Genomic DNA, 22,604 nt, shown 5'->3' on the forward strand with positions numbered 1-22,604 from the left:
AGGCAGAGGGAGAAGCAGGCTCCATATAGGGAGCCCAATGCAGGACTCGATCCTGGGACTCCAGGATCACTCTCTGAGCCGAAGGCTCAACTGCTGAGCCACCCAAGCGTCCCAAGTACTCTGCTCACCTTCAACAAAATATCCTGTTGACTGGAAAGATGGATGCATGCCTGTATTTAAGTCATCTCCTCAAGCAACAAGTTTATATTTCTCATCTTCCCTCTATTCCAACTTTATGTTTTTTAGAATTTCTTGTTCTTTTTTTTGAAGTAATCTCTATGCCTCACATGGGGCTTGACTCACAATCCCAAGATCAAGAGCTGCATGCTCTACCAACTGAATCTGCCAGGCAACCTCCCTCTATCCCAATTTTAAAACAAAAACACAAAACTACTTACAGTTGAGAAGAAACATGTGCATTATCAACTGTTTTTTTCTTTTTTTGGTAAAAACAAACAGACAAAACCAGACGAGCCCTCTTCTTAAGCAAATGGTAAGATCTAAGTGTCTTACCAAAGTCCAACAGTGAGTTGATCTGCTACTTATCCTGCAGCTAGCAAACACCATGGCAGGTTAGAGGTAAGGCCACTGGGAGGCTTATTTTGGATTTTAAGCCTCTATTCACAATTCTTAGGAGATAAGACTCCTTTCTGACCAGCTAATTAATAAAGCAATGTTCAGGTATACTTTCATTTATATCACTGAATATATTTCTCCCCATCTTTACTATACCCTGAACTTAGCATCCTGTATTTTATATATCAGGGTCTCCTGGTTCACTTATAAAATATGATCTGCGTGACAATCTACTTTTTGTCCCTTAGATGCCCCATCCTCATTCTCCCTCACTCCAATTCCACGTCAGCCTTAGACACTGAGGCCTCTTGGAGTGCTGAAAACTCAGAAGTAAGAGTGACAGACCAAGAGTATCTACACTCAATTTGTTAACAGAGACATACTTGGTTGACCCATTTTCCAAATGAAATTTGGTTCCACTTTAAAAGTCAAGGCTGTCATAAAAATGCCACAGAAACTGAGAATTTAGCTTAGATAGTAGAAACCCTTCTTTAAAGTTAGAATTTGGCTATGTGCAGCTTAAAAAGTAAAATAGGCCAAGGCACATCAAAGAGGTTACCCATGATTATCTTCTCCTACAATACATGGTGTTAACTCAGACTACATCCCATATTCAGCCAAGTCCAAAAAAGCAGCAGTCCATGTCTCACTATATTAAGTGTAGCATTTTAAACACATCCTTCATCTTGGCACAGCGCAGTGGAAGGCTTCAGTTACATTTTACAGTGTTCAATCAGATCTGTGAGTTGTTTGGTTGTAACAAATTATATAGCATTACTTATCTTCCCTCAAAATGTATCTCCCAAACCATGGCTCCAGGAAACTCCCTGAATCTTTTTAAGATTTTTTGTATTTATTCACGAGACACACACAGAGAGGGGCAGAGACATATGCAGAGGGAGAAGTAGGTACCCCACGGGAAGCCCAATTCAGGACTGGATTCCAGGACCCTGAGATCAAGTCCTAAGCCAAAAGCAGACGCTCACCACTGAGCCACCCAAGTCAAGTGCCCCCCTCAATCTTTTGATAAAGGATTCTACACCAATGTGGCAGCAGATGCCAAAGGGCTTATTATTCCTCTTTCTAGAGGATGAATATTGTGCCTTTTGCTGGGGCTTGCTAGAGATTTGATGCTTCAAATAGTGGCAGGTTATCAGTGGGGAAGAGATGGGTGTTAATCAGGCAAGCGTCTTTGTGACCCCTCATGTACCATGACAATCTTCTCAACTCAAACAATTCCAGCTAGTCCTTTGCCTCCTGCATTCAACAGAAAAGCAGAGTCAAAGAAACTATGGTGATTTTCTGGGGTTTTATGGGGTTCTTTGAGGGTTTCTCATGAGCTAAACATGAGATGCAGTCATTGAAAAGCTTGATTGGAGCTGAAGGATTTGCTTCCAAGATGATGCATTCACACTCCTGGCTTGGTGCTAGCTGTTGGCAGAAGGCCTCAGTTCTTTGCTTTGTGAACCTCTCACATGGCTGCCTGAGGGTCTTCAATGATTAGGCAGTTGCTTCCCCCCAAAAAGTGATCCAGAAGCTGAAATGTATAATTTGACTCAGAAGTCACACTCCAATTCTGCATGTCCTACTGGTTACACTGGTCAGCCCTATGTAATGTGGAAGTGAAGGGATTATACAAGAGTGTGAATACCAGGAGGTGAGGATCACTGCGGTCCATCTTAGAGGCTGCCTACCACAAATACATATAATTGATTCTTGAACAAGGTAGGGGTTAGGGATACTGACCCATGCATAGTAGCAAATCCATGTATAACTTTTGGGTCTCTAAAAACCTAACTGTTAAATAAATAATATTTATAAAATTTTAAAAAATTAAGAAATAAAAACATAGAAATCTGACTATTAATAGCCTATTATTGACTAGAAACCATAATAACATAAAATATATTTTAAAATATATCTTAAAATATATTTTAAGAATATACTGTATTCTTAAAGCTAAAATGTTAAGAAAATCATAAGGAAGAGAACATAAATTTACAGTATCCTATTTTATTAAGAAAAACCCACGTACCAAGTGGGCCTGGGCACTTCAAATCCATGTTGTTCAGGGTCAACTGTTATAAAACATTATACAATATTACGCATGCTGCTGGTAACAGTTTTTTTTTTTTAAAGATTTTATTTATTTATTCATGAGACAGAGAGAGAGAGAGGCAGAGACACAGGCAGAGGGAGAAGCGGGCTCCATGCAGGGAACCCGACATGGGACTTGATACCGGGTCTCCAGGATCACCCCCTAGGCTGAAGGCGGCGCTAAACCATTGAGCCACCCAGGCTGCCCTACTGGCAACAGTTTTTTTTTTTTTTTCACTGATTAGTTCATCATTGTCCCATGTCAGTATTGATTTATAGCATCATTTTTAGTGGCTTCTAATAGTCTGTCAAATAGGCACACTAAAATGTATTTAATTCCATAATTAAAATCACTCTCAGGGCTGATCCTGGGGGTCCTGGGATCGAATCCCACATCCGGCTCCCCACAGGGGGCCTGCTTCTCCCTCTGCTTGTGTCTCTGCCTCTCTCTCTGTGTCTCTCATGAATAAATAAATAAAATCTTTTAAAAAATGACTGCATATCTAGACACTTGGCCTTTATAAGAGTAGCATTTTATAAAAGCTCAAAGTAGGTTTTTTTTTTTTTTTTCCCAAACATCAGCTTCTGTGAGAGGTTTCAAATTAATTTTGGAATGTTAACAAGATCTTACAGCAGACTAACCTAAACATACAAAGCCTCTCATTTTCTGTTTAGGTGGGACAATTAATGAACAACGTTTTGTTAACTATTTATTTGGAGAAATTTCTACATCTAATTTGAAACTTTTTATTTTTATTTCAAATATACATCTGAGGGATTTTTCCAATGGTTTAGCTGGTGGCTATGACATTCTAATTCCTCATATACTGATTGAGAATATCCAAATAGAGAGATCAGTGTTCAAAGAAGGACTCCTTAGGGTGATTATCAGTTTATCTTACTGATCAGATGGCTAAGAGTAAGAGCTTTTGATTTAGATAAACTTCGAATTTATTATAAGCTGGTGAACTTATCTTCTTTCAATTCAAAGAAAGTATGTATACATATACAAGATCTCTAAACTTCAATCATCAAATACATTCTCAAAGAGATTTCTGTCACATGAGATCAGAAGAGAGCTTAAGCTTCCATCACTCTGCTACCATATTTACTCATGTATTTAACATTTGCCAAGTGGATGTGGGTCAATTTAAGAAACTGTAAATAAATATTGATACATCATAACAGAAGCTATTACTCACATTCTAAGTAAACCACTGATTCTAATTTATTCACAATTTTGCAGTGGCATCATTCCATGGAGAAAATTAGATTTTTACATATCAGAGCAAATCACAAAGCCAAAATGTCAACTTCATACATCAGGCAATTACTTGTTCTGTTTATTTTGGGGGAAATTTTCTACATATATTTACTTAGAAAGCTGCACGGGTCCTCCAAAATAAATAGGGGCTATAATTCTTGCCAAAATAGCCACAGTTCCAGAGAGCTACTCATCAATTTTCAGCAGCATTAATGAGGAAAGGCGCTGAGACAGTCATTCATACTGTCTTTATGATAAGAGTAACCTACAGGGCAAATCAAGATTAAGGACAAGGACAAGACAAATGGTTTGGAAGACTCCTCTTTTTTTGAATCAATCGTTTAAAATCTGCATTTACTACCTGAAGTGCCCATGGAGCACTAGAACCCTCAGAGAAGAGTGAGAACTGGTACTGAAGACATCACTGAAGTCCTTTTTAGGTGAGAATGGCCTCTTTATGGGTACAGAAGGACCTTACGTTCCCACCACTGGGGGGGTAAGACTCTCTTTGAGCTGGATAATTGTCTGTTGTAGGCACTGTTCTGTGCATTGTAGGACATTTAGCAGCATCCCTAGCAAAAAATGTCTTCAGATATTGCCAAATGTTCCCTGGAAGGTGGAAAAATTGCCCCTAGTTGAAAAACTAGATAGAAGGATATCTGCCGTGATAGAAGGATAATCTTCCCTCTTAAAGATACATTTCACTCTTAAGGGCTTTGCCAGGTATTCCATCTTTCAAATGGCATCAAGGCAAGGGTTATCCTTAAGTTGGAAAACATGCAAAGGACCCACCAGAGGAGTCTAGAATACTTTGATGCGATTTCCCTAGGGCATGCAGTTTTCAGTTTGGTGCTACCAAGTTCCACAGGTAGAGGATTTTAATATAGCCAGGTGGTAGGATTCTGCTTAGGCAAGGTGGATTCATTTGGATGGGTCCCTCTCAATTAGCCACATATTACGTGGCTATACCTCTTAGCTAATTTTTTTTCCTATGATCAGGCTTCATCTGAAAAACGTACATTTCAAAATGATAAACTAAGGGAGATAAAATTAACCTTAAGTAAAAAGAACTTCTGCTTTTCCAGTATGCAAGAAATGGCATTTACCTAGTCAGAATCTTTCAACGTGGCCACTAGTCATGACCTTGCGCAAGAGGAGTTAAAAGAATGTTAGCCAAAGGACCAAAGATCAGTTTTCTTCCTAAACAACAAAAACCAAAATTGAACTGAGGGGGGCACTTGATGGGATGAGCACTGGGTATTATACTATATGTTGGCAAATTGAACTCCAATAAAAAAAATATGCAAAAAAAATGAAAAGAGGCCAAGAAGCTTATTAAATTTCCTTTCTTGCGATATGGATTTCTGCCTCATTTACTTAGACTGTTCTCTCCCCTTTTCCTATCTGCAAGCACAGGAAAGATTCCTAAAAGATTAGGAAAAAAATTGGCACTAGGTCATCAAATGTAGCATTAAACCTTTTAGTTTCTGTTGACCTAGTCAGTAGGCCTACTATGCGTTTGACTCAACTGATATAACAATGATTTTAAAAGAGGGAAGTGAATTTAACAGGATTTAACTGGAATCCTCATGTCTCCTCACCCCTGATGTCTGAGATCAGATGTCTGAGAAGCCACATCTGTGCCACTGTGGCAGAGTATCTGAGATACTGCCTTGCAACAAACCGGTTTGGCAAAGCAGCAGATTGCCTGGACACATAAGCATCCCAAGTACAGACCTTCGTAACTGTCTGTTAACTATGCAAGTTGCCTTTGGGTGCTCACCTGCCACCTCACGGAAGGGCTGATTTCCTTCTACTGGATCTAGAGATTTTCATCCAGCCTCTGGCTTATTCCATCCTTCTGCCAGACTCTCATTAGCCAAAAGAAGAAGAAAAAATTTCCTTCCAGACTTCATCTTCTGATCTAGCCAGATGGTGGATAAATAAATAACAGAGCAAAAGAGGAAAAACATACTTGCTTTTGCTTAATGAAATACCGATAGTATATACTGTTGTCACAGGAAATATTCAAATGTCAACAGGACGAGTATTCACAGTAGGTGGAAGGAAGGCCTAGAGGGAGGCACTTTCACTCAGCCTCGGGTTTTCATGGCACAGAAGACTGGAGGCAGTTCTGAGAGTTTTGAGAACTCATGAGAAGTCAAGAAAATTCAAGGCATTAAACCAAAGCAGAAGTTCCATCGGCTTGAGAGGACATTGGTTTGGTATTCTCTAGAGAAGGGACCGCCTGCAAACAAAATTCAAAATGTGTAAAAGCTTTGCTTGAATGTAATGGCATCCTAACCCCTGCTGAAAGAAATTGTAAGCCACTGCTCAGAAATTTCTGCTTGGGTCTGTGCCAGGAAAATTTATATTTGCTGATGAATCTGAATGGTTTTCTTGGTCAGAAAGAGAAAACTGTGTGACAATACATGTTTCTCCTTCTGCCTGAGCTCTCAGGAAACATTAAGACCAAATCAGTACCCAACTGTTTAATATCATTATCCTACATGCCCAGGGGGAAAATTGCTGCGTATACCTCCTATAGATAAATCTCTGTTTTGATATTGTTCTTACAAGTATGAACAATAAGACTCATAAATTCCTGAAATAATTTTAGAAGAAACCAGGGCTAGAAATTCAACCTAAATTATAACAGGCAATGCTGTATCACCTCTCAGATGTCACTTACATATAGAGAAGCTCCATGATAGTCACAAATTGTTTTCACTGATTCATCCAGGCAAACCATCTGAGCTCTGCTTGGCAGTATCTTGTTACTCTAGTTCAAGTTATTGAAAACATTTGTATTTTGATTCCTCTCTTTATTCTTTCTCTGTTTTCTTCAATAAATATAGTATATCTTGTGTGCCCACAAAAGTGCCAGGCATTGTGCTGCATACTAGGGATATAGGAATTAACAAAATAAAGGTGGGCCTTGTCTAATGGAGCTTAGAGCCTAATTGGGTGAGAGATGATAATCAAATAATCTTACAAGTCAAACAGGAAAAGTACAATGCTATTACATTCTACAAGTAAGAGATATATGTTGCTATTAGAGTACATAACTGAAGATTTGTCATCAAGTAGGCAATCGAGGAAGGCCTCCCTGAGGAAGTGATGCTGAGCTATGCTGAAATGAAGAGAAGTTTGATGATAATAAAAAATACTTAGATAGCATTTATAGACCACAAAACATTCTACATGTATTATTTTACTTAATCCTCACTTGTTATTTAATATATCCGAGCTTTAATTACATGCCAGAGGAGGGGGCGGGTAGCCTTTGGATCTCCCTTTGAAAGAGAGACTAGTAGCACCGAAGGGTATGGTACCTGGCTGAGAATCACAGTAATTAGCAATTAGTAAGGACCTGAATTTTGAGATTTTTACAAATGTGTTAGTGGCACGCTAACTCTATACATTATGTCACAAATATGAAAAAATCAACCTTTCAGACATTTATCAATTTCTTCCACTCTTTTAGGGTACTTTGGGACAATGTTCATTCATTTATATTATATTCTCAGGACCACTGAGGATTACTACTAGGAGAATCATTCCAACTTCTTTACCTTACACTTCAGGAAACAAAATCTCTGCATCACTTTTTAAATATGCTACAATTTAGATTCATCATTAAGTCAGGCCTTTCTCCTAGTGTGTCTAAGTTTGACTTCTCATTGCATGTACCATGGATCAAAGTTCAAAGATCATCTTTAAGCAGATCTTAAAGGTAAAATTTAACAATATGATTAGTTTATGAAAAAAGTGGAACTTCTCTTCATCAAATCACCATCTTAAAGGAACTTGGCTGTGCTACTTTGCTATATAAGCAGAAGACTCCAAAGCAAAAAACATCTGGTTCTGTGGCTCCCCCTCTGGGATAAACAGGAACTGGTACTTGCATGGCAAGTAGACCAGATTCTTCTCTAACATAATCCCAACACATAGCGAGAAATACCTTGGCGTCAAAGAATTTAGAGAGGAGGTCGATTTTTCTCATTACTAATGGTGATCTCACTGATCACACTGCCTATTTGATCACACTACACTTGATCCCTAGATTATGTCCTGTCTTCCTCTCAACTTTTTCTGGCAGGCACCTGCATTCCTCTAGCTCACCTATCTGAGTCTGAGCTTAAGCATGCCATGCCAAGGAGGAATCATTCATATTTGGGGCACAGTTTTTGTTTTTCTGAATTTAAAAGGTTATCTTCTTCAGGCTAGGCCTCAAATGCAATCATGTAAAAAGATAAAAGATAATGCACGAAGGTAATCTAATCCCTGACAAGTGAGATTAATACCAGTTTCAGAATCAGTGCCTTGATTCCTTTTTTATGTGACCATATATGATCTAAAATTAAAAGCAATGTAAATGAATTCAAATTTATGATTAATTTTAGAAAAAAAGGAACACACAACAGGGTCACTTTTGAACGAAGAAAAAATAGAACCATCAAGGAATTAATTTAATTTAAGGCCCTCAAGAAATAAGGAAAAGGGAAGAAGAGGAAACTAACTATTGGAATATCTACAGTTCGATGAAAGAGTTACCACTCTCATTTTCAGTTGAAGAAACTGAAGTTCAGAGAAATTAAGTAATACAGTTATTAGACTCTGAATTTCTTAAGTGCAAGGGATTATATCCTATTTAACTATTTATCCATCATCCAGCACAATGTCTACCACATAGTAGTTGCTCATTAAATGTTTCATGATTGGCAGAATAAATCAGGAGATCTTAGATTTGGGCACAGATCTATCAGACTCAAAATCCCAGATTCTTGCAGGTCACCATGCCTCTTCCATTGCCATAGCAATGAGAAAACACTGTTGAATTTCAGGTAGACAAAACACTATTTCCAGATTTTCTCAATTGATTTTTAAAAGCATTTATTCAGCATCACTGTGCACTTAACCACACATGATGGAAAGCACAAAAAACACAGAAGGTATAGTGTTTATGTTGGAAGACTTTGCATTATAGCTGACAGAAAAGAAATCCAGATGGTTCATAGACAAGCAAGAGAAGCATTTGAAGGAAATGTCTGAGCATATATAAGGCAGCTAAACTATTTAAAGGAATGTTGGATTGAGTGAAAAAAAGGAAAAAAACTTGTGGAATTAGGTATGGGACAAGTATTGAAGAAGGAGGCAATGTCTTGAACCTGGACCTCCTGGGAAGTATAGGTTATAGAGAGGGTATGGAGGTATTGAGCAATGGTATATGAAGGAGATGGGGAGACTCTGGTCTAATGAGGTCAGATTCTTTTTTGGGACTAGAAATCCAAGAATAGAAAGGTTGAGAACACAAGAATTGCTGCCTTGATACAAGGCTTGAGATGTTTGAGTTCAATCTGGTAAACCCTTGTCCATTCTCAAGGGAGCATGCAGGCATTATTTTAACATGACTATGGCAGCACCACACCAGTAAGAAATTTGGAATACAGTTTTTGTTTTTTTAAAGACTTTTAAGTAATCTCTACACCCAATGTGGGGCCCAAATTTACAACCCCAAAATCAAGTCACAGGCTCCACCGACTGAGCCAGCCAGGTGCCACAGAAATAGAGTTTTAAATAACTAAAAGACAAAGGAAAACCATTTCAATGGTTGCCAGGGGAGAATCCATCAATAACAAATTCCTTCAGAGAATTTTGGCTATTGCCACTCACACAGATTAGTCTTATGGATATTTTTTATTGATTCTTAAGTCTTACAACTTGGAGAAAGTATTATAATTTGTTATGTCAGAAATGTGAGGGAAGCATCCTTCCCAGGCAATTAGTAAATTTCTTCTGTGTTTGGGAGTTCTTGGGAATACTGTTTAGCTAGTTCACATTCCTATAATTACAAAATATTAGTACTGGAAAGCACAGAAAACTTAGAAAGTATAGTCCATTTCCCTTATTTGAGAGATGACCTTGACCCAGAAAGGTCATGTATTTCTCCAAGATCACACAGCTAATTAGTAGCCATTAAGTTTTATTCCCTGGGGCCAGGGTAACAATTGCTTCATGTTCTTCTATAAACTGAGGTCAGTTTAGTAAAGAACATTTACCCTTAAACACATATAGAAGCCACTACACAGTAATTCTGTTGTCAGAGACTTTCTTCCTCCCCTTAAGTTTGATCTCCGTTTTCTCTTTTTATTTAATGGTTGAGGATTACATCTTACTTATTTCTGTGCACTTGGCACTTAGCATCATGGCTGGCACGTTAACAGGCACTCAGTATGTTTTTGTTGAGATGAGCCAAATTTAAATCACTGATTTTCATTCCCTTTCTTTTGGAGACTTTTGTGACATATTTTGTTTTTTAAGATAAAAGAATCATCAGATAATCAAACTGGAAGCAACCAGAGAGATTGATCGTTGTTCTACAAGTAAAGACACTAAAGACCATAAAAGGTAAATGATGAATCCCAAAGATAGCCCTCAAGGTGGGTCCCAAACCTATTTCTCCAGATTACATAATTTGCTCTTGGGTGAAAAATATTATAGTTCCTAATATTTCTTTATGAGACAGATTCCAGATTATCAACTCTTAAAGTGGGACAAAAGTATTCACAGTACTTTTGTGCTTCCACACAAAACTCAGGGCTAGCAGGCAGGATGATAAAAGCCTTTGATGGTGAAATGATTAAGTGACAATTTCTGGGAAGAATTTCCCACTGAGCATGAACTTGGGCTCATTTTGGAAAAATTTCACTAACAGGAAACACTGACCCTGAGAGAGGCAATAGAATCAAAGTTGGAAAAAAGGCAAAACAATTGGGCCACAGGCTTAGATACTTATACAAATCAACTGTTCTACTCTTTGCTTCAGCCAACAGAAACACTCTTACCCCTAACCTCCTGCCCATGCCTTACTAACTCACAACCTAGAAGAACCAAACATGAGCATGGGACTGCCTTAGTCTAACCTGTCACTGGGACTGGGAAACAGCACTCCCTCATGTCAGGCTGAGCGTGGTTGGAGCATCCTCTCCTAACACAAAGGGCTGGCTGTTAATCCTTCATGAGTGGGAGGTCAAACAGGGGCCGCCCCCGCAAGGCTCTGCTGCTTTCATTCAAGTTCTTGATGGCTATGGTCCTTAAACTCTCTTCACATTGACAATGTCTATTGGAGGAGCCACGAGCTCAGGTAGTCCTAGAAGCCAACTGATCAATGATAGAGCACTCACAGAAAGTTTGGCTCTTCATCCTTAAATGGGAGAGTATATTAGTTTACTCAGCTGCCATAACAAGATATTACAGACTGGGAGGCGTAAGCAACATAAATTAATTTCTGTACAGTTCTTGAGGCTAGAAATAAAAGACCAAGGGGTCAACAGGCTTGCTTTCTCCTGAGTCCTCTCTCCTTAGTTTGCAGATGGTTGCCTTCCTTTTGTGTCCCTGAATAGCCTTTTCTGTGTGTGTGAACCCCTGGTATTTCTTCATCTTCTTATAGGACACCAGTCCTATTACATTAGGGCCCTACCTTGCTGACCTAATTAATCTTAATTACCTCTTTAGAAGTCCTATTTCCAATATCATCACATTGGGGGTGAGCTTCAACATATGAATTTGAAGGCACATGATCTACTCCATGACAGAGGAAAACCAGCCTCTCTTCTTGCCAGCCATCACTGCACCTCCTCTGAATACTACTTACTCTTGGTGTCTTCTCAAAAAGACATTGGTGATTGATATAGAAACCAATGAGGAAAATCACCTGCTAATTGAGACATTAAGAAAAGTTCTGAAATTTGTGATTAAAAGGGGAGAAAATGCAAAGAAAATCACATTGCCAACAGGAGTGAAAGAGTATTTGTGCAACACTCTGCAAGGCAGGAGGTAAAAAACAAAAACAAACACACTAAGGAGAAGCAGCAAGGCTCAGCTCTCTCAACAGAAGAGAGCAACTTCGCTGGCAGGCTGTTGAGAGCGCGCCTTGTCTATCTGATTTACACAGGTAGAAAGAGAATGGTTTGGAGGCTGTAGGCCTGCTCAGCCAAACGCCCATGTGTGCATGAAATTAGAATGTCAACATTTGATTCATGCTGCCACGCTGTGACTGTGAAACAAATTATGTCAGTGGGTGGCAACTGCAATATTAGTCTAAGCAGATAACATTTAACTATAAAGAGGGGCCCCGTCTTAAAGAGGGGCCCCGTCTTCCAGCTTTCTCTCTATTATTATTTTAATATCAACATTGTCAGACCTAAATTTTTGAGGAAAAGGAGGATATTTTATGTGGAGGCATGGGTCCTTTAGGAAGAGACTCAACCATTCAAGTGAGGTTTGCTCCTAACTCTAAATTTTGAAATTTAGGCGTCAGGTGCCCAATGATGAATTTTACAAACCACCACCACCCACTCAACTGAGTTCAAAGTGCTGTGCCATTTGTAGGGTAATCTAAACCACAATTAAATAATCTCTTATAAAGGAAGCCTTTGATTCCTGGGCAGAAACACAGAACTTTATCCTTAAATGCATTTCAATGTAAAGGAAGCAGCAAGTACCTTGAAGAAGATGGAGAGCAAATTCTTCCAACATACTTCCTAGGTTCCATACGGAGTGATTCTGCTAAGGTGAGGTCTACGGGGATGGTGGAGTTAAAACCTGTCCCTTTCTATTCAATTGATTTACGCTTTGTGCATATTTAAAATCAATTTTAAATGAAACGTGATTAGAAATTTACTGAGGAATCTCACATAAAAAGTAGGGGTCTTGTTGGTGTACTTTTTCTTTAAGACTTTGTCAGTGAAGCTACAGCCATCTACATCTTAAACTTGGCCCATGAGATAACAATTTTCCCATGAAATGAGGCGCACATCTATCTCCATTTGAGGCCCACTTCTTTAACTACCAATATGGCAAAACATCAATTTGAAGTTTTATTCCATTACAAACACCCATGTAGTTAAAGTTAATGCTGTGAAAAATCCAACTTGTAGCAGTGAAATGTTTATAGAAGCAGCATTCACTTAGCAGTTGAACCAGGCCAAGATGGCTAGCCACAAGATTAACACACGGAGAATACTGAAAGACTTTGCGGGAAAGGGGTACAGGAGAATATGAGTGTCACTTAGAAGCTTATACATTAGTTTAAAATATTTTTTACTTCTAATCATGAGAATATCCTTGCATCTCCTCACAGTTAAACATGCATACCTGTGAGAGTCTCCATATTTTCCTGCTAGAGTTCTCATCTCCCGCTCATGTATATCTATGTCCCAAACTATAGGTTTGCATTTTCCTTTCTACCAAGGTATAAAGGCCTGAGGTCTTTATCAAAAGGGAAACATTAATAGAATTGATTCTTTAAGTAGATAGAGTTCCTATCTGATGAAGAGGGCTGTGGAGAATAAACTTTAAAATTTATCAAAGAACTTTTTTGGCACTATCATTTACATTACAGCTCTTTTACACACCAGACTGAAAGTAACACTAAGGCAATGTGGTTAGTAGGTTGACTTTGAAATTGCTTTGCTGTCCTGGCATATTTCTCATAGCATACTGATTGAACGGTCTCTTATTCTAGCTGGATATGGTACAAATATAAACTCACAAAGGAGCAAAACAGATTTCTTAAAACTAGAAGTTGTAGACCAGGTAACCACAAAATTTCTATTTTGTCTCTATCACATGGTTTGGTGGAAGGGAGTACTAAGCCCACCAATCTGGTCTTTGCCTACATGTAAAATTCCTCGCTGAAATGCTCTCATTGTCTGAGACATTTGTGAAAAGGCTGCCTGAGTGGAAGGTCTCTGAAACTGATCATTGTAAGAGGGAGAGGTCTGAGGTAAAATGCCTGTTTGACCCACCAGCCCGTTCTATTGCTTCAGCCATGGCTATTGACACAGAAATGTGTTCTACCCTTGCATCTCAAGGAAGAATTTCCACTTTGAAATTTCATTCATTCTGAAAACACCCATTGGGTAGGCCATATTTCCTCTTCATTCAGGTGATGTCAGAGCCCGCTATCCATTTGAAAGCCTTAACATCTTCAACAGCCATATATCATATCCTGCAGTTTATTTCAAAACCATTCACAGACCAAAGGGAATATTTTCTCTTCATGGAGGCAACTGCAGGCTTGTAACTTCTTCATCCTCTGAAAACCACAGAATAAAGTTGGCATTATCGTCTGCAGTTAGCTGTCAAATTCATCTAATGCTTTATCAGGAGAATTAGGGACAAAATTACTCTCAACACTCCATGTCAGGAAAGTAGATTTGGGTTCTCCACCATGTAAGGCATTAAAAGTAGTCCTTCTGTCAGAAATGTAAAAATCAGGAGACCAAAGAATGGAATAAACAATATTTTGACGTAAACAGATTACCAAAATGAGTGGAATGACCGTCTGGTCACCCAGGGGAGGGGGGTGGTTTATTCGGTTAACACTTCCACCCCTTAAAGACAATGGTGTGCAATCAATGCATATAGGGCCTTTCAGGCGCGTTGCTAGGTGACACGTACTATCAACAGAAAAATGCCGGATGTACAGAGGACAGCTCCAGGCCCAAGAAGGATCAACACCCTCTGATGATATTTTAAACTTAATTCAGTGCCCGATGAAGATTGTGACAGGTTCTGTGGCCAGAGCAGAAAAGATGTTTGCATTTCAAAATCCGACTTCGTAAAGTTGCTCTGCTGTGTGCAAAGAGTGTTTAATTTGGTAACAAGTGAATCATGGCCCAAAGAGTAGTTGGTTCAAATAGGAAAAGGCACCCAGCAGGGGCATCCTGAATATTCATTTCTTGCGAGGCACAGCAGTCATTTTACAATCTCCACATCAGTATCAGAGCTGATCATTTGTCTCAGATTGTCTATGCATTCTCTCATTTTTTCATCTCTAAAATCTATTTTAGGAACAGCCCTCGAAGCCATTTGCAACAGCTTCTTCAGAAATTCTAAAGAAAGGAAAGAAACTTGAATAGGATCACATCACCCCATACAACCATGAAAACCTATTTTGCGGGGCATTCTTGAAACCAGCCCAGAAGCTCTTAAGAGTTTTTGTATTTATTTACCCATTTCTTTCTCTCCCTTCTCCCTCCCCTTAATGGATTTTTATATTCAAATGCAAAAGATTTCCATGTGCACTAAAGATCCATTTATGTATTGGTTTAGAAGATCATGCCATGATGCTGAGAAATGCAACTTTTTCATAAACAGATGTTTACAAATTCAGTCTTTATACCAGGAAAAACACACTCATCACAAAGGGCCTATTTTCCATATTTGGAGGCAAAACCCTTTTGAAAAAACCTCATGTCTCGAAAGTCTAGGAAGTCAGATAAGATATATCAGTCCTCAAAGCCACCAAACCTGTAAAATGTTTTCCTAACTAGACGCTGGTGGATCCTGCATGCATGCCCTGGGTTGCTGCTGACAACAAACCCTTGCTTGCACAGGCCCTGAAAGTTGTGTAGATGAGAGAGTGGTGAGGGACACAATCAATGTATTCAGTTCAGGACTCTTTATTCACCTAGTGGAACACAAGCTTTTTAAGAGCCCGAGTCACATAATTTTCAGTGGGCAGGTTTGTCCTCTTTTGTCCTCAAGAGTTTGGTCTGTTTATTAAACCAATAAGAGCCCCAGAGCATTTTGTCTAGTGGGCTAAAAACTCCAAAGCAGAGTATATTAACACAGATTGAGAAGAGGATGGGGGAGGGGCTGGGGTCTTGACATTCTTTTTCCTGTCTCATCCACAAAGCTAATTTTATAGGGTTGTTCCTGTCATGTTTAAGCTACAGGTAGTAAGGGGGAGATGGAAGGCAGATAAAACCACACAATAGCATTCCCAGGCCTTGTTTCCTCGCCTCACTGAGGGTGGTTCTCTCTCACAGAGGCATAAAAGCATTGTGAAGTAATGAAGAAAGAGCATAGAAAAAAACCTAACAAGTTCCGACAATAATTACATTGAGACCACTTGGCCACCATCCTCCCACTATAGGTGACTCCTGATGCCGGGATTCTGCAATGAAATCCTGGCAGAATTTTCAGTAGTTTTAAAAGATGGAAAGATAGTCTTTTGAGCCCTGGGTTAGTAATGTGAAGGGACATCTTATGAGAGGGTTATATACAGGCCACAGATATTTTTGGATTAATGATCAGGCTAAACTCATGATTGAGTCTCTTTCTCATCATTGGAGCAAGAACAAGTGAATGCTAAGTGCTAGGCAAAAGGAACTGCATTCATCAGAATTAGCTGTGGGGCCACAAATACTTATTGAAAGGCATGACATGTTTAGGTATTAACTGAAATTGTTAACAAAAGAGTATCACAATTTCTCTACAAATATGAAAAAGTATAAAATGGAAAGGCATAAAATGTTCCTTAAACTCCTAAGAAAATTAGTTAGGGCCTCACTCTTTAAATTTATTCCAATAAGCAAATTGCTTTTCAGACTCTTCTGAACTTATCCAAACCATCACACACAAATCAATGACAATGCTTCAATTGTGTCTGGTCCCAGTACAACCACTGAGCACTGTACACTATTTGAGCAGGAATCTTAGTTTGGAGAATGCTCTAACTTGGGGACATATCCCAGACTCCCACATTTCTTTGTAGGTTAAAATATTTTCTTTACCATCTTTTATAAATGATCACAAAAATCCTAGTTACTGTAGTTTGTTTACCCTATATAACCACGCTGCTCCTCTCCCACCTCAGAAGGAAAAAGTGTTTTCTACTCCCCACCCTGGGGTGGGGAAGTGTTTGTATTAAGCCATTCCGTTTTTCTCCTTGTCCCTCTTGTGGCCAATAGGCACACTGATAAACAGTCTGGGAAAGCAAAGAAGTCCATAGCTACAGGGACAGAACAAATGTAACTAGGCCACACTGACAGGAGTCTAGGAGTTCAAAAGCTTTGCTGGCATGGGTGTTGCCTGGCAGAAACATTTGCTTAAATCCAGCAATTTCAGCAGGTAAAACACTAGAGCATGCCATGAAACAACATAGCCCAAAAGAAAACTGCCATGAAACAAGCCAAAAAAGGACTATTCAAGGTTTTCTATTAAATGTAAAGCCATGAGGACATATTAACTTTTTAAACTGGAAACTAAGCTAGATTATCTATTTCCAAAATTTCCCACTAGTATACTTAACATATATATTTTACTTTTATTTACATTTATTTTATACAGAATTTACCTTCAGGCCTAAGATTTGTTTCTTCAGTTTCTTCTGGGATATCTATCTTTTTCTTCTATGCGATCTCTTCTAGTTTAGGGACAATCTTCTCTTTACAGTAAGGATCATCTCAGATGTCTAGGCCCCACCCCCAGAATTTGTTTTAATTGGTTAGGGGAAGAGCTCAGGTCATGATAGTGTTGATGTTCCCCAGGTAAGTCCAGAGGTTAACATTCCCCTGGTGAGCTAGGGTTGAGGGATATATAGTCACAGATAATTGAAGATAGATGCAGATGGAATAAGCAGAGGTTATAGGAGGAAAACCTAAAATTAAGGACAACCATCCATTAATTTTTCTTTTTTTCTCTAAAGCAGCAAGTTATTATAAAGGTTTGAATAGTGAGTGGTCTTGCCTAAGAAATCCAGACAAAGAACATCTAGCAAGTATTTTAAGAATTCCCCAGAGAATGGGTATGGTATAAGACAGTAGAAATCAAGTTTTTCTTCTTTTCACTAAAACCAGTTAATTGAATAGATACTTACTGAACACAAACCATGCATAGAGTTTCTAAGTAAGAAGAGAACATCACTACAGATGTTACCAAAACAAAAGGCAAAATGAGAAGTATCACAGGGAAAGTCAACAAAATGCTGTGCCCATTTGGAGGAAGAGGAGAGGGAAACAGGGATCCTATATGGCTTCCTGGAGGAGGTGGTGCTTATTATAGGGCCCTGAACCTGAAGGATGTCAACAGAAGTTCTGGGAGGAATAAAGGGCAGTGAATTCTGTTGAGAGGAGAGATCTGAAATTGCTCCTGGTTGCAAGTCTTAAAGTAGAGGGCCCTCAGGCTGCATGCGAAGCCCAAGAAGAACAAAGGAAATGTTTGCTGCCAACTTCCAAACTTGCACAGGCGGCAGAGTCGGGGGCAGGGAAGCTCTAAGGTCGTTCATACAAAGTAGCCAATTTACAGTTATGGTTACACTGGAGTCAATTAAAGTGTTTTATTAGCAGGAATTTGAATCTCTTACCTTCATTAACATTTAACAGTAAATGGGAGAAAAAAGGTAAATAAAATATTATCTGGCTTTTTAAAGGTCATTTCAGACTGAGCATTATAAAATGTGAGCTGGGGAAGGGTGGGGATGGCCCTTTGTGTGGATTTAGTACATGGGGCCCGCTATACCTATAGATCTCTGGAGATATCTCATAGCATCAGCAGCAGGAGGACACCACTTGGCAGGTGAGGTGCTTAAAGGTACATTCATTATAGGTAGCACATTTGGGGCAGGAGGAGGGAAGAAGGAGACCTGACACGTGCTTCAGACTCAGATTATAAATGATTTGGGGTATGCAGCTCTTAATTATTACTCCCATGATCAACATCTGCTTTTTAACAACCTTAGGCTAGCAACCCAAATTGATTAAATGACATACCTAATCATTCCCCCAAAGGAAAGAAGTGCAAAGGAAGCCCTGTACCAAGGTCTTGAAGAGTCCACAAGAGGACCTTGGGGAAGCCCCCATCACAGGAGGCATGCCCCAGGTACTCTGTGGACCTTTTATAGTAAGGCCTGCTCTTATTGGAAGCCAGAAGCAGCAATATACTTTGGCAAGAACACAAATGTTCAACCTGAAAAGAAACTCCTTTTATATTTTAATTTTCCAAAATACAAAGCCATGAGCAATTAGAAAGCAATCCAAAAGCTGTCCAGTGAATATTCTAACCCAACTTAGCATCCTTGGAGCTGGTAAGACCCATGTGTCTTATCATCAAGCATCAGTTGACCCTGGGAAGGTCCCAGGGAGCCAAGATGTTCCCACTGTTGGAAAAGAACTTCTTAAAAATCCTTTATCAGAATGGGTGGACTAAAAGAAGACCCACTCCTTCCACAATGGGGTTTCTGAAGATTTCAAGGTTTTAGTGATGGCTGTCCTTCTTAACCTAGGTGAAGGAATGGGTGGGGAGAAATACAAACCCTTACAGGTGAGACATTTCCCTTTTGAGGCAGTAACAGAAAGTATGGTCTTACTCAAATGAGTCAGCTACTGGGTTAAATCTCCTTTCGCTGCCTTCATCATTAGGGCATTTGACTTTACTGCATCTGAAAATAGGGGAGAAATGAAATCACAGCAAAATAAATATTTCCTAATTTTAAATAAATATTGCTAATCATAGTGATTGTGTTCAGAGCACAATGCAAATATATAAATACAAAGAATAAAATTGGAAGGAAAAAGGATATTTACATACATAAATACAAATCAAAAATCTGATTTTAATGTGCTAAAAGCATCTGGTCTAGTTCTCTAAATGTCAAAGGCTACTGCTTGCTGTTCCTCCAGCACTACTCCAATTAACAGCTGAGGAGATGGCCTTTCATTTCTCCAAATCTGAAGGTAAATATCATGGACTTCAGTGCAAAAATGATGAGGACCTTTTCCTGTTCCATTTAACAACTTTATTTTGCATTTGATCTAGCAAAGCTATATAAAAAGGCTTCTGGAAGGAAGTGGCAAATCAGAGCTCTAAGTAGCCTCCCCTGTAGACTCTCCCCACTTCATTCCATTTCCTTTTCTGTTGTACAGGATACATAAGCAACTTCTCATCCATCCTAAGAAGTCTGGGGAGGTCATTAAGCCTGAAAGATCTTCAGCACCGAGGTGTACAAGGCCACAGTAAGAGGCAAGGTGGAGGCTGGGACCATTTTCTAGGTCATGAAGAGAAGCCAACATTCTTTATGACACATGTAGATATAGGCACTATTATTCAAAAAAGCTGTCATATTGGGCTTCTAAGAACCACTAAAACAATCTCCTTTTAAAAAAAATTATATTGAGGGGCACCTGGGTGGCTGAGTGGTTGAGCATCTGCCTTTGGCTAATGTCATGATCCTAGGGTCCTGGGATCAAGTCTCACATCAGGCTCTCATAGGGAGCCTACTTCTCCCTCTGCCTATGTCTCTGCTTCTCTATGTCTCTCATGAGTAAATAAATAAAATCTTTAAAAAAATTAATTGAAAACACAGAAGTTAGGCACAATGTTTGTGCCTTAGTGAATGCCATCCCATGTCAGTCCTACAGGAATGGTGTGTGGCAAGTGGTTTTCTCTCAAATGCAGAAGATGAAGTTGGGCTCAGAGACAGAATGCAGTCTGCTCCGATCACCGTTATACCAGCCTACAGCTTCTTCCACTCAATCTGTTCATTCATGAAGGTAATTTAGAACTAAGTAAGTGAAATGACCGTTCCTACCAATACTACAATGCTTTGTTACCCACTCTGGGTAAGTAACATGGACTCCCTGAAAGCCAGCTCCAGAAGGGACCCTGGAGATGTGGCAACTTCCCTCAAGGAGCATGTTGAACAGTGAAAGAGGCTGGGGTAACAATGGCCCTGGGTACTGTTGTTCTGCAGTCCTGGGTCTGTCGCATGCAGTGAAGAATTGCATTGCCCCACTGAGAAATGCTGACCCTTCCACTTTCTGACTGGTAAAGAAACGAAGGCTCATAGCTGAATCTTAGGAATCAAGCTTTCAACTCCCATTTCAGAGACAGCCACTGTGTTCACAGTTGAGAAATAGAGAAGCAATATATTAAAAGGATATAGGTATCTTAATGTTGTTTCTGCCTTCCTGCACAACTCTTCTTTGTTAAGTAACTCTGCAAAGGCCAATGGCTATTCCCTGCACTTATGCCTTCATTTTTAGGCAAATATAATGAGCCCCTTGCAGCAATTCAAACATTTCTTTTCCTGTCATCTCAGGTAAGGGCTTCTTCCCTACTATCCAAATTCGGCATGAAACTTCAAATTATCCATAAGAGATCTTTTGATCCAACCAACACCCTCTGGATGCTTCGTATATACCAGGCATTGAGTTTGGTGCTTGTCAATATATTATTTCATTTAACTGTAACTCAACACTATAACACAGATACTAAATCCATTTTCCAGATTAGAAAACTGAGGCTTTGGTGGTTTATGTAAATTTCTCAAGGGTTCATGCCTAGTGGCTAACCTAATGTCAGACCTAGGTATCTCACCTACCACCCGTCTGCCAGTATTTGGTTCCCTCTACCTCTCAGTTCCATCACATCTTGGCATCAATCCCCTCCTCCTCAAAGATGAGATAATCATCTCATTGTACTTGTACTCAAAAGTACAAGAAGTACTTTTCAAAGGTTAAGATTCTATCAGGTAGGTGACTTCTCAAGAGATGTGAGTAAAAGAAAGACTCATTGCAACAGAATTTATAAGAACTCTGGCTACGTTTCTAAGTGAAAATGGTAGATTTATGTGTATACACGTTATTCACTTGCCAAAAAAACAGAAACACATCCATGGTGACCTGAAAGCTCCCAAGATAGTTGGGTACAGAGGGGAAAAAAAATCAGTGATGAAAGCTCATAGCCATTTACAAAAACACAATCTCATACACACATGCGTACACATGGTATAGACACATTGAAATGGTTAACATTGAAAGCATGCTAGGGAATCAGAATGGGGAATAAAAGAATAAATATAATAAGGGAACTATGATTAACTTAATGATCTACCCTTAAGGTTAATATCTTTTTAAGTCCATGGCAGTTTAAAAATAGTCTACAAAACAGATTGCCAATAAACATAAAATTCCCAACCCCACTGGGATGTGATTGTAGGTATGAAATTGGCAAGAAGAGGGAGAGAAGATGAACTTGCTAAAAGGGGGATCCTCCTTAGGAATTTTATAATTATTGGCTCTTACTATTTAGTAATTGTAAGGAAACCAGCCTGGCTCTAGTCCCCTTGCCTGCTGGGAGGACAAAATTATGGACTCACATGAAAGATGGACACTGGTGGATGGCACCCATCAGAGTACATGATAATAGGCCATCCAGGTCAGAGCCCCAATTTAGGCTGCATGTAATTAAGAGGTGTGTATGGAGTAGAAACTGACCCTCATCATCTTGAGCCTGTCACTGGCTGCTTATTCAAAGCAAAATTCTTAACTGTTTTTCCTTTGTTCTTTTGGTTTTAAAAAAATATATAGAAATCATGTAACATGGCAAAATAAAAAATAAATATCCTATCATCTGGCCAATGTTTAAAGTGCAAAGGTTTCAGTGACTGTGAGTGAGAGCACATACACACAGGGCAGAACAAATACTCTGATGAATTAAAATATGAATTTGAGGGCAAATGAGGCATGAAACATACTGCCCAATAAACAACACAGAAGATGGTCATATTACATTCTTAAAAAATCTAACCAGACTGGGAAGCATTTGAGTCAGAATACCCACCAAGACAATACTTTCAAGGAAGTTGCGTTTTCTAACAAGTACAGAGGATTGGTATTCTTTTATTTGTTGTAACTCAGACATAAAGAAGCCTAGGATCTTACTGGACTGTGATTTTGAAGGTGAGACTGTGAAGGTTTCACATATCTAAAAACATATCAGTGACCTATCATGAAAATATAAAATATGCCAAAAAAATTTCTGTACTCACAGCTCTATTTTGAAAATGCCTCATCCAGGTGGCCCTTATGGTCAT

At 39.2% G+C, this 22,604-nt stretch overlaps 1 long non-coding RNA gene across 1 annotated transcript in view; it reads right to left on the reverse strand.

The window, feature by feature from the left end:
• Positions 1 to 12,669: 12,669 nt before the first annotated feature.
• Positions 12,670 to 22,604, reverse strand: part of LOC119866903 — a 35,104-nt gene continuing 25,169 nt past the window's right edge. The window contains exons 4-5 of the long non-coding RNA XR_005381721.1: positions 19,098 to 19,169; positions 12,670 to 14,039 (exon numbers count right to left, since the gene is read on the reverse strand). This is a non-coding gene — a long non-coding RNA (uncharacterized LOC119866903). The remainder of the gene's footprint in view (positions 14,040 to 19,097; positions 19,170 to 22,604) is intronic.

This window comes from Canis lupus, chromosome 30, assembly GCF_011100685.1.
Source record: "Canis lupus familiaris isolate Mischka breed German Shepherd chromosome 30, alternate assembly UU_Cfam_GSD_1.0, whole genome shotgun sequence".
NCBI lineage: Eukaryota > Metazoa > Chordata > Mammalia > Carnivora > Canidae > Canis > Canis lupus.